The sequence below is a fragment of the Malus domestica genome, chromosome 06 (genome assembly GCF_042453785.1).
Source record: "Malus domestica chromosome 06, GDT2T_hap1".
Taxonomy (NCBI): Eukaryota; Viridiplantae; Streptophyta; class Magnoliopsida; order Rosales; family Rosaceae; genus Malus; species Malus domestica.
This window is the reverse complement of record NC_091666.1, coordinates 27,920,029-27,932,731: the sequence shown is the minus strand read 5'-3', so window position 1 is coordinate 27,932,731 and position 12,703 is coordinate 27,920,029. Positions and strand designations below refer to the sequence as shown.

The following is a 12,703-nucleotide window of genomic DNA, read 5'->3' as shown; positions in this document are numbered from 1 at the left end:
TATAAAAGTACAAAAAAAACAAACCTTTATGTGTGAACTTTTATGCGTTTACAAGTTTGTATGAGAAAATGTGAAATATGAAGGATATCGTGCTACCCTATTGGAAGAAGACTTTTGTCTTAATCGGTTAACATTGAAGGAAGAAAACGATGTTGACGCATCCCTAGCCTGTGAATCGACAAGTTCGTCTCATATAAAACTTCTTAAATTGAATATGTGAGAGAAAAATGACTTATAATGGATTCAAGTCAACAAAGTTCTCAAAGAAAGATCGCAATGTTCGCAGAAAAAAAAAATTACATGGCAAAGGCTTCAAGAGGCTTCTTGAAATCATTGACAGAAAAGATCACAACGTTTGAAGGGTTTGATTCAAGTTTAGTGGTAAAATCAAAGTAGGATCCAATGGTGTAGGTTGTAGGTTTAGAGTTTGATAAATAAAAGTAAGATTTGATTGTAAGACACTAAATGGTCCATGGTTGGCTAATATATATATATATATATTTTTTTTTTTTTGAACAAGGCTAGTATATTTTTTTTGGTTGCTGCTTGTACCTAGCTTTGAAGGTGGTATCTATTTTCGCTTAACAATTATAGCGAGTGATTTTGGGTGAAACTATTCATCATATAACTCCTATACTAATCTCAATTAAAATCATTCATATCAAATTGTGTGTTTAAATTAAGCACCCCACTTCTGCAGTATGATTCTGTAACTATTTATTTATTTTATTTTATTTTGTTATTAGTTTAATTGTGTGACTAAATAGGACATACAAAAAAGTAAGATCACATACAATAAAACATAATTCACATGACGAAAGATACTTTTTTATAGTTTTATGACTTATGATTACCAACACAAGTATCCATGGCCAAAGATAGATAAGATACAAAGGGAAAGTGACAAAAATACTTTGGTTGTGCTGTTGTTCTCCCCCAAAACTCAGATATCAAAAGCCTATGTTTAATCAAAATTCAAACAAAACCAACAGCGATGAGCTGACAGAGCTACGGTTCCTCTGCCTTCCTCCCATTGATCTCAAGCACGTTCAGCATAAAACTCACAAAACTTTTGTCAATTCTAAAAACCTGCCAAAGTCAAAAGCCAGACTTGCTGATCAAGGAAAGCTACACTCATTGATCACTCAAACTCGAGGATGAGTAAGAGTAGCCTTGTCTGGAGAAACTAAGTCACAACCAAAAGAGCACAAAGATCTGTCCAAATTTGAGAAATCCAAGGACCAAGAGACAAATATATATTGAGAAAGAACATAAATACCTTAATGAACTCAAAATGACTTAAGGATTAGAGATATATCTGCAGGGAACATTACGGGGATTTACACCTAAACGTACATATATTATAAGCTAAGATAACAAAGGACCTTGATTGAGATGAGAGTAAATCCAAATCCAACATACAAGCCAAAGTGAGAAACAATCCATATCCAAAATGAAATGTGAAATAGGGATCCAGTAACCGCAACCAACGTTCCATATATTGGAAAAATGATTGCTCAAGGGACGACACACATCCAATATCTGCTATGCAGCTGGAAGCAAGATTAGCTTCAGCATGATCTAATATTTCATCCAACTCTTAGCCATGTGTAGAGCCGTTAAGTACAAACAGTATACTAAAATAAAGTAGTATGTTCTAAAACTTCATTAAAACCTGCCGGCACCTTAATATTCAATTTGGCACAATTAACCACCATTTTTGGTTTTGGAAACGGACTCAAAACTAACAATCGACAACAACCATTACTTAAACAAAATATCCACAAAACTCAAAAGACCAACAACTCGAGAATGCAGAAGCTTGCCTGCTCGAGGGCAAGGTGTATGTGAATCGTTCACTACATCCGTCGATTAAAAAACACACGCACACCCTTGAAGCAAAACAACACTAGTACAAGCCAATCATTGATCCAAATTAATAGGCACTACACAAATGTGATATTCCAAGGCAAGTGCATGCAAAGGACAACCAAATCAAACACCCAACAACAAAATATACACATCCACGACGACAACAGGGCCACCTAATTATTCCAAGACATACGTGGGTCCACAACAACATAGAAAAGCGGGTGATCCTTCGCTTGGTTCGAATTCATCTTCAATTTTCTTTTAATGTTCATAATCGTCAGCAGTATAAACATTTCTCTCCCTCATTCCATCAGAAAACAGTAAATACAGATGATCGTGTGCATCACTTCCACCTGATCCATCATTGTAAACAACAGCATAATGCAACTCCCGAGAACCGTATCTAATCCCAACTATTGAACACTTACAACTATAATCTTCTTTACGTTTTTTGTCATGGTTCAAAACAAGAACATAATAAAGAATGTGACCGCTTGGAAATCCATCTTCTATGTAGCATATATATGTTGAAAATGCATCCCTGCATCTTGGTTTACAAAGACAGTTCCACTGTCAGCAAGTGCTTCCATTAATCCACTGTCTAAGGCATTATTTGTTGCCTTAGACTTTAAATTCTCAACTAAATTCTCCGTTCCTCCAAAGTTATCGCACACCAAACCAACAATAGTTGGTTTTCGAGAATGGTTTAAATTTTAAGATTATCGCATATTACAGAAAAAGAAAAAATATACAAAATGCACATTTAAAGACACAAAAAATTAAAAACAATAGTGGATTATTTTCGATTAATCCACTATTCTTTTTTATTTTCAATGTCTGTAGATATGTATTTTGTATTTTTTTTCTTCAGTAATAGGCGATAACCTTAAAATTCAAACAATTCTCGAAAAAAACCACCTATTGTTGGTTTGGTGTGCGGTGACTTTGGAGAAACAGAAAATTTAATTGAGAATTTAAAGTCTAAGGAAACAAATAATGCATCAATGAAAGCACTTGCTGGTAGTGGAACTGCCTTTGTAAACCAAGATCATGACAAGTTTGCATTTTCAACATATTTATGCTATATAGAAGATGGAGTTCTAAGCAGCCACATTTTTTATTATGTCCCTGATTTCAACCATGACAAAAAATGCAAAAAAGACTAGTTGTAAATGTCCAATAGTTGGGATTAGACGCGGTGCTAGGGAGTTGCATTATACTACTATTTACAATGATGGATCGGGTGCAAGTGATGCACACGAATATTTGTACTTACGGTTTTTTGATAAAATCAGGGCGAAAAATATTGATACTGCCGACTACAAGATTACGAACATTCAATATTTCCTATCTCTCGGCTGTACAATGGATCCGTGTGTTCTGCACAGAAAAAAAAAATGATATGAGCAAATACAGATAAAGACAGCTATGTTTTGCAGATCAGTACACATGCTTGAAATTATAAGTGTTTTATACCTTATGTTTGCTCAGATCTGTGATCTCCGAGAGGACATCCTTTCCTTTGTATCTCCGAGAGGACATCCTTTCCTTTGTCTCATGCAGACCACAAATATGAATTTTTTTTTTCCTACAAAACCAACTCTCCGCTTTGAGCTCGGTTTAAATCCGTGGGGTGTGTATTACGAAATCAACGGATCCAACACATGCATTGTGGCAGATTGTGTTGTACATTAGAAGATTAAAGGAAATGAGGGTCAATTTTTGTTTACCTGAGGTGTAGGCCGGATCTGTGATTGCAAGTTTGGGGGAAGCTTGATGACCTCTGCGCTCTCGGAGCTGGCAAATCGGGAGGGTTTATCTTGTTGTTTTCCTCCGATTTGCATGTTCGGGGAACCTCATACGGACAAAAACGCAGTTTTTCAGCTCGCTCCATCATGGATGGGTTAGAGAGACACGGATGCAGAGCTTGGATTTAGTTGCTATGAAATGGATGGTTGTACAAATGGGCGCTCGGCTTGAGATTGGGGAACCGGGAGCTCTTTTCGGATTTTCTAGAGAGGGAGAGTGGCGGAAATGAAAATGGGTGGATAAGATGCATGTGTTATGGGAACCCTAAGGAGTTAATTGCACGGATCCATGCCACGTGTCTAAATCGCGTGCATTCCGTGTCTGAAGATGAAAGGACTATTTTGAAAATGGGGGGACAGAGAGGCTCTGGGCTCGAGGCAAGTGCATAAAGAGCATCCAATGTTGGATTAAGGCGGCTAGGGTTTCTTGTGCACGCGTGTGGCTTGTGTGTGAGCTGATAAGTGGGCTGCCTTATGTCGGCCTGTTTGTTTCTCGCGGCCCAGATCAAATTCTTCCAAGGCTTTCTCTATAGCTGCCATCAATATTGGCTCATCATTCAGCCCGTGAGAAGCCCAGCACCTTTTGTCCATCATCCTCCTGAGTTCGAAACCCCAGGTTATCTCTTTCTTTATTTTGTTTTTTTTTTTCTAAATTATTTTGTTTTTCTGTTAGTTCCGTTTCTTTTAGTTTTTTTTCGTTTTCGTTTCATGTTTTTCTTTAGTGTAGTTTATTTATTTGAGTTTAGGTTGTTTTTATCTAGTTTATTTTCTTTTGTCAATTTCTTTTTCTTTATTTTATTTTCCACACCTCAGGATAATGTGTGATATAAGTTTGGGGGTGGGAAAGTAAAGTGTTAGGACTTCAATGTTTGTGTCAATTAAAATTTTTCATTTTTATTAGTTAATATTCATAGATTATTTTAAACGTTAGAACAAATGAACATGATTGAAGATTATCTCATATTAAAGTCTTTTCTATTTATTATTGCTTAGACACTAATTCATGAATTATACTTTGAAATTTGCACATTTACACCAACATCAGGAAGTGAGATTGAAGCACTTACTTTTTGTCTAAATGCATTTTAATTTTTGTTATATAGAAAATAAAGTTAGTATGTGTTATAAAGTAATAATTGTTCCACCCGAGGCTTTGCTTAGTAACCGGGTCAGTCATGCTAATTAGCAATAATTCTCGCGTCAAACGGTAGAGTTTTGGCATGGGACAAGATGATTAGTTGGTTTCGTAGCCTTTTCAGCTCGAGTTAATAAGTCCTTAGGGTGTTATACACCTAGTGCCCTGAAGCCCTAGTGGCTTGGGAGTCATTGACCTAAAACTCGTTACATGGGTTGGATCGAAAGCTTAAGGAAACCAACATTACACGACCACTACTATTACTAAAAAAATATTATAAAAAAATATTTGAGAGAAAAAAAAATGATTATATAAGTGTGTGAAAGGATTAAATAAAATGGAACTTTAACGAAAAGCACCCGGTACTGTTCACTTTAACGAAAAACCACATTTTTACACTAAAAAGTCAATCCTGGTACTATTCACTTTACCCTTTATTTTGTCCTTATCATTAAAACTCAAAGTTTTCAAGCCCTTTTCATTAGTTTTCCTTAAATAAAATGGATGAGAGGTAAGGATTTTGGTCGAGTCTCCTTAACTATAATGGTTCACTTTACACCAAATGAAGTTTGTGAATTGTTTTCTAATTGATTTTGTTTATACCATATTTATGGCCTCATATTTAGATCTCGTATAAATACTTGGGGGACTTAAATGTAATTATGTAATAAAGGAATAGGCAAATATGTAATAAGTGAGGAGTCTTTATTCTATAAAAGGACCCCTCACCCTCACAATTGGGAGAGGCCAATTCCTAAGGCTCCTCACCCTCTCAAAGCTCTCACTCTCAGAGCTCTCTCTCTCTCAGATAAATACATAATCAGTGTGGACGTAGCCCAAACCTTGGGGTAAACCACGATACATCTTGTGTTATTTACATTTCTTGCAGATTCACGGTCGGATTTACGTTTTCTTTAGGATAATTTTCTTTTGCATAAACTATGATAAAGACGAGAATTTAACATTTAATCATCTGCTCAATCTCTTTTTACTAATGAATGCCTTTTCATTTTCCCAAAAAAAAAGATTGTATTTTTATTGTATATTTAAACTATATTTTGAAAATAAAATGCGAAGATATTTTTCACCTTCAATACAATTATGAAGGCTTTTGCCATTTGGGAAGATTTTGCAACGTCTTATTCAAGGGAACCATGAATGCCTTGTGTAAACGTAGCGAGAAGGTACAACCATAAAAAAAATGAAAACATATTCCAACAAGGAAAGCGAACAAAACTTACAATGCAAACAAATCACAATCCCAAATGAAGTTCTGAAGTTCTGAAGTGTGAAACATTTTCCGGAAAATTTTCAAATGGTTTGATGAGATACTGGTTTAGAGACAGAAGAAGTATGAAAAAATGTTGGTTTCATTTATGTTGCTATTTCATTTGTGTTGCTGCCTCACTTTGCTCTCCAGAGCTATATGCCAATAGACAAGCTTTGCAAGAGGAAACATTCGTTGCGGACAGATGTGGAAACACGAATAATGTAACTTTTCACCCTTGATCGCCACGTGGACTAGCATATTGAACTTTTCTAGTTGAATTTGTTTGCTTGTGTGACCGTTTGTAACATGGCAAGTCCCCATTGGTCCACTCCTTTTGGACGCATTGTAGTACAAAAACGTTATCTTTGTCTGAAATTTTGTTTTGCCCTACTCGTAATGAAAATAATGAACGAAGAGCAATAAGAAAACAAAATGTATGTTTGTTAAATATCGGGAAAATTCTTATATTTCGTCGAAATTAATGTTTGACAATCCCTAAAGTTTCATTGCCAATTTGCCTCCTTTTCATCAAAATCAACCGATATCGATATTTGTCAATATTTCCATAAATTTGTGTATTAATATTTCTACCAAAACTGATATTTTAAACACTAATTTTATGCGAGAGCTAGTTTAATTAAATAACTACTAAATATCTTCTTGCCCAACTGAATACGATCCTCATTGATGACCAAAAACAAAAAAAAACAAAAAAACCTTTTTTACACATTTTCCTATACCATTAGTAAAAAGACTTCATTAGGGCTTGTCTTCAAGTATATGCTTCGTGGAAAACTATTAGAACACATAGGAAAAAAGCGAAAAAAACGACTCGCCCAAAAACCCAATCTCTTTTCATATTCTTTAGGATAATTTTCTTTTGCGTAAACTAACTATGATAAAGAAGAGAATTTAACATTTAATTGTCTGCTCAATCCCTTTTTACTAATGAATGCCTCATAATATTGCATTTTCATTTTCCAAAAGAAAGATTGTATTTTTGTTGTATATTTAAACTATATTTTGAAAATAAAATGAGAAGATATTTTTCACCTTCAATACAATTATGAAGGCTTTTGCCATTTGGGGAAATTTTGTAATGTCTTGTTCAAGGGAACCATGAATGCCTTGTGTAAGCGTAGCGAGAAGGTACAACCATAAAAAAAATGAAAACATATTCCAAAAAAGAAAGAGAACAAAACTTACAATGCAGACAAATCACAATCCCAAATGACGTTTTGAGGCTCTTCGTGTGGAAAAATTTCAAACGATTTGATGAGATACTAGTTTGGAGACAAAAAAGGTACAAAAAAATGCTGGTTTCATTTGTGTTGCTGTTTCATTTGTGTTGATATCTCCCTCTGCTCTCTAGAGCTATATATGCCAGTAGACAAGCTTTGGAAGAGGAAACATTCACTTTGGATAGATGTGGGAACACAAATAATGTAACTTTTCACCCTTGATCACCACGTGGACAAGCATATTGAACTTTTCTAGTTGAATTTGTTTGCATGTATGACCATTAATTTGTAACATGGCAAGTCCCTATTGGTCCACTCCTTTTGGACACATTATAGTACAAAAACGTTGTTCTTGTCTGAAATTTTGTCTTGCCCTACTTGTAATGAAAAATAATGAATGAAGAGCAACAAGAAAACAAAATGTATGTTTGTTAAATATCGGGAAATTCTTATATTTCATCGAAATTAATGTTTGACAATCCTAAAGTTTCATTTCAAATTTGCATCAAAATAAACCGATACCGATATCGATATCGATATTTCCATAAATTTGTGTATCGATATTTCTACCAAATACTGGTATTTTAAACACTAATTTTATGCTAGAGCTAGTTTAATTAAATAACTACTAAATATCTTCTTGCCTAGCTGAATACGACCTTTATTGATTATTGATGACAAAAAAAAACATTTTTTTACGCATTTTTCTATACCATTAGTAAAAAGACTTTATTAGGGCATTTCTTCAAGTAAATGCTTCATGGAAAACAATTTAAACACATAGGAAAAAAGCGAAAAACAAAAATGACTCGCCCAAAAACTCAATCTCTTTTCATATTCTTTAGGATAATTTTCTTTTGTAGAAACCAAATATGATAAAGATGAGAATTTAACATTTAATTGTTTGCTCAATCTCTTTTACTCAGTAACTAGTACTACTTGTTGCCAGTACAAATAAATGCCTCAGAAATCATAATAATGCATTTTCATTTTACAAAAAAGATTGTATTTTTGTTGTGTATTTAAACTATATTTTGAAAATAAAATGAGAAGATATTTTTCACCTTCAATACAATTATGAAGGCTTTTTTACATTTTGGGAAATTTTGCAACATCTTGTTCAAGGGAACCATGAATGCAAAATGTATGTTTGTTAAATATCTGGAAAATTCTTATATTTCGTCGAAATTAATGTTTGACAATCTCTAAAGTTTCATTTCGAATTTGCATCAATGCTTCTTGGAAAACTATTAGAATACATAGGAAAAAAACAAAAAAAACGACTTGCCCAAAAACGCAATCTCTTTTCGTATTCTTTAGGATAATTTTCTTTTGCATAAACTAACTATGATAAAGACGAGAATTTAACATTTAATCGTCTGCTCAATCTCCTTTTACTAATGAATGCCTCATAATATTGCCTTTTCATTCTCCAAAAAAAAAAAAGATTGTATTGTTGTTGTATATTTAAACTATATTCTGAAAATAAAATGAGAATATATTTTTCACCTTCAATACAATTATGAAAGCTTTTTCCATTTGGGGAGATTTTGCAACGTCTTGTTCAATGGAACCATTTATGCCTTGTGTAAACGTAGCGAGAAGGTACAACCATAAAAAAATGAAAACATATTCCAACAAGGAAAGAGAACAAAACTTACAATGCAAACAAATTACAATCCCAAATGAAGTTTTGAAGCTCTTCGCGTGAAACATTTTCCGGAAAAATTTCAAATGGTTTGTTGAGATATTGGTTTAGGGACAGAAGAAGTATGAAAAAAATGCTGGTTTCATTTATGTTGCTATTTCATTTGTATTGCTGCCTCCCTTTGCTCTACAGAGTTATATGCCAATAAACAATCTTTGTAAGAGGAAACATTCGTTGCGGACAGATGTGGGAACACAAATAATATAACTTTTCACCCTTAATCGCCACGTGGACTAGCATATTGAACTTTTCTAGTTGAATTTGTTTACATGTGTGACCGTTTGTAACATGGTAAGTCCTCATTGGTCCACTCCTTTTGGACGCATTGTAGTACAAAAACGTTATTCTTTTTTGAAATTTTGTTTTGCCCTACTCATAATGAAAAATAATGAACGAAGGCAACAAGAAAACAAAATGTATGTTTGTTAAATATCGGGAAAATTCTTATATTTCGTCGAAATTAATGTTTGACAATCCCTAAAGTTCCATTTCAAATTTGCATCATTTTCATCAAAATAAACCAATATCGATATCTGTCGATATTTCCATAAATTTGTGTATTGATATTTCTAGCGATAGCGATATTTTAAACTTATGTGAGAGCTAGTTTAATTAAATAGCTATTGAATATCTTCTTACCCAGTTGAATACGACCCTTATTGATGACCCAAAAAAAATATCCTTTTTACGCATTTGTTTATACCATTAGTAAAAAGGCTTCATTAGGGCATGTCTTCAGGTAAATGCTTCGTGGAAAACTATTAGAACACATAGGAAGCACTAATCAATATGAATTTTACTTTCTAATTTAAGGACACATGTGTGGTAATTAAACATTTGGTTGCCTTTTTTTTTTCCAATTCGTTCATGAAATGAGTGGTGTGTTTCAACAAACCAAAAAAAGAGACTCGTCCAAAAACAGTCTCGTTTCATATTCTTTAGGATAATTTTCTTTTGCATAAACTAAATATGATAAAGACGAGAATTTAACGTTTAATATTCTACTCAATCTCTTTCTACTCAGTAACTAGTCCTACTTGTTGCCAGTACAAATAAATGCCTCTTAATATTGCCTTTTTGTTTTACAAAAATAATTGTATTTTTGTTGTATATTTAAACTATATTTTGAAAATAAAATGAGAATATATTTTTCACCTTCAATACAATTATGAAGGTTTTTGCCATTTGGGGAAATTTTGCAATGTCTTGTTCAAGGGAACCATGAATGCAAGCTGCCCTGCAGAATTGAGTTTTAAGTCTGAAAAATGTAACAGTGCACAGACAACGTCTGCTACAAGACGTTCCATGGGCCTTACTTGCTCTGCTCAATGTTAAAAACCCAATATCAAGATCATATGAGCCTCCAAGAATCCAGCCCAATATGTAACAGTGTTCCACAATTAACCACGATCATTTTTGGTTTTGGAAACGGACTCAAAACTAACAATGAATACAAAAGAGAGAGAAGGGCGGTATGAACACCAACAACCATTACCTAAGCGAAATATCCACAAAACTCAAAAGACCAACAATTACTCTAAAATGCAGAAGCTTGCCTGCTCGAGGTCGAGGGCAAGCTGGATGTGAACAAGGACTGGGCATTTATTACAAAAAAAATAAATAAAACCGACTGAAGCGCACCGCCGGATTAGTTTAGTTTGGTTTTTGTTTTTTGGTGTTTAGTTCTCGGTGGTTATACGAACCGCACCGACTTTAATCTGTTTGACAATTGGTTCTCAAAATTCTTAGGATGTGGTTAACTGAACTGACCTGCATATACTTTATTTTATTTTTTTTAATCATAATTAATACGTGTAGTAATAAAAATGGTTAATTATTTATGAGTTATCGTATTTTCACCACATGAAAACAAAACCTGACTAGTTTAAGAGTCATTTGAAGAAGGACAGGGGGCACCATTTGGAGACGGCAGCAACTACTGCTTTGGTGCTCTCCTTGGGCTGCTTTATTTGTGCATTCCTTTGAGCAATCACTCATATTGGTCATTGATGCTACGTTCTGTAGCTTTTGAGAGAGAAATTTGTTTTGTATTTTTGTCTTGCACAAACAAAGAACCAATCCAAACCAACCCACCATTGTCAGTTAACCGACCTGATCGATTTTAGACCCAGTTTAGTTGGTTTCGGTTCACAATTTTTGCCCAACCAACTGACACCCACCCCTATTGTGAACTACAATTGTCGATTCAAAACACACGCACACCCTCAAAGCAAACACCACCGGTTCAAGCAAGTCAAATCAAATCAAAACGTCAATCCAAATTAACTAAATATGTTTCCACAAATTATGAGAGTAAGGACATTCGTAACTTGAGACCTCTTCAATATTAGAAAGAGAACAAACACTATACCAATAACTAATAACTGGTAACAAACCTAAAATATGAAGTAAAAAAATTTGACCTTTCGCAATTATAGCATTTTAATAAGTTAATTTGCAATTATCCTATAAGCTGTATCAACTACATAGTTAAAGTTAACAATTTGTATAACCAAGCGAGGGGTATAAGCTAAGTAAGGCAGAACACCTGGGTTCAGGCCCCCTTGTGTTCTCGACCTCACTCTTTCAATCATCAAGTACTTATTACTAACAGTTCTACTTCATGCTCAATTACGTTCTACACAAGTAATAAATAGCTACTTGTTCTACACGAGTGGCCGCCCTGCCAAATCACAAAACTTTTGTTAATTCTAGAAACCAGATAAAGTCGAAAGCTAGACTTGTTGATCAAGGAAAGCTACACTCATTCATCACTCGAACACGAGGATGAGTAAGAATAGCATTGTTCCATATATTGGAAAAATGAAATGTGAAATAGAGATCCACAAACCGCAACCAATATTCCATATATTGGAAAAATATTTTGCTCAAGGAACAACATACATCCAGTATCTGCTATGCAGCTGGAAGCAAGATTCGCTTCAGCATGATCTAATATTTCATCCAACTCTTTAGCCATCCGTAGAGCCGTAAGTACAAACAGTATACGAAAATGAAGAAATGGTATGTTCTCAAACTTCATTAAAAATTTCCTGCCGGCACTTTAATATTCAATTTGGCACAATTAACCACCATTTTTGGTTTTGGAAACGAACTCAAAACTAACAATCAACACAAAAGATAGAGAAGGACCATATGAACACCAATCACCATTTACTTAATCGAAATATCCACAAAACTCAAAAGTCCAACAACGACTCGGAAATGCAGAAGCTTGACTGCTCGAGGGCAAGGTGTATGTAAATCATTCACTACAACTGCTTGAGGCCACGTATCTATCGCGAATCGTATCCTACTTTTTAGAAATTTTTCGTATCAATGTTTCGTGTCGTATCGTATCTTCGTATCCATACCCGTGTCCGTACTTCATAGCTTTCTACCATAAAATATAGAATATGCTTTGAATTTACTGCTGCTCTCAAGCATCCAAGTATTAGTGAGCATGTACAAGAACACAGTTTTTTAGACCAAATCATGCCATGATTATCGCAAAGATGGAAGGTTCATGATAATTTTTGTTATTTTCACGTCATACGCTGACTCGAGAATGCAGAAGCTTGCCTGCTTGAGGGCAAGGTGGTTGTAAATCATTCACTACATCTGTCGATTAATAAACCCGCGCACCCTTGAAGCAAACATCAGTACAAG

General features: G+C 34.4%; 1 long non-coding RNA gene across 1 annotated transcript; it reads right to left on the bottom strand.

Moving 5' to 3' along the window:
- Positions 1-1,813: 1,813 nt before the first annotated feature.
- On the bottom strand, positions 1,814-3,927 carry LOC114825368 (uncharacterized). Its single transcript, XR_011582116.1, has 3 exons — positions 3,603-3,927; positions 3,349-3,460; positions 1,814-3,252 (listed from the first exon to the last, which is right to left on the bottom strand). It is a non-coding gene; the product is annotated as an uncharacterized lncRNA (long non-coding RNA).
- Between the last annotated feature and the right edge of the window lie 8,776 nt (positions 3,928-12,703).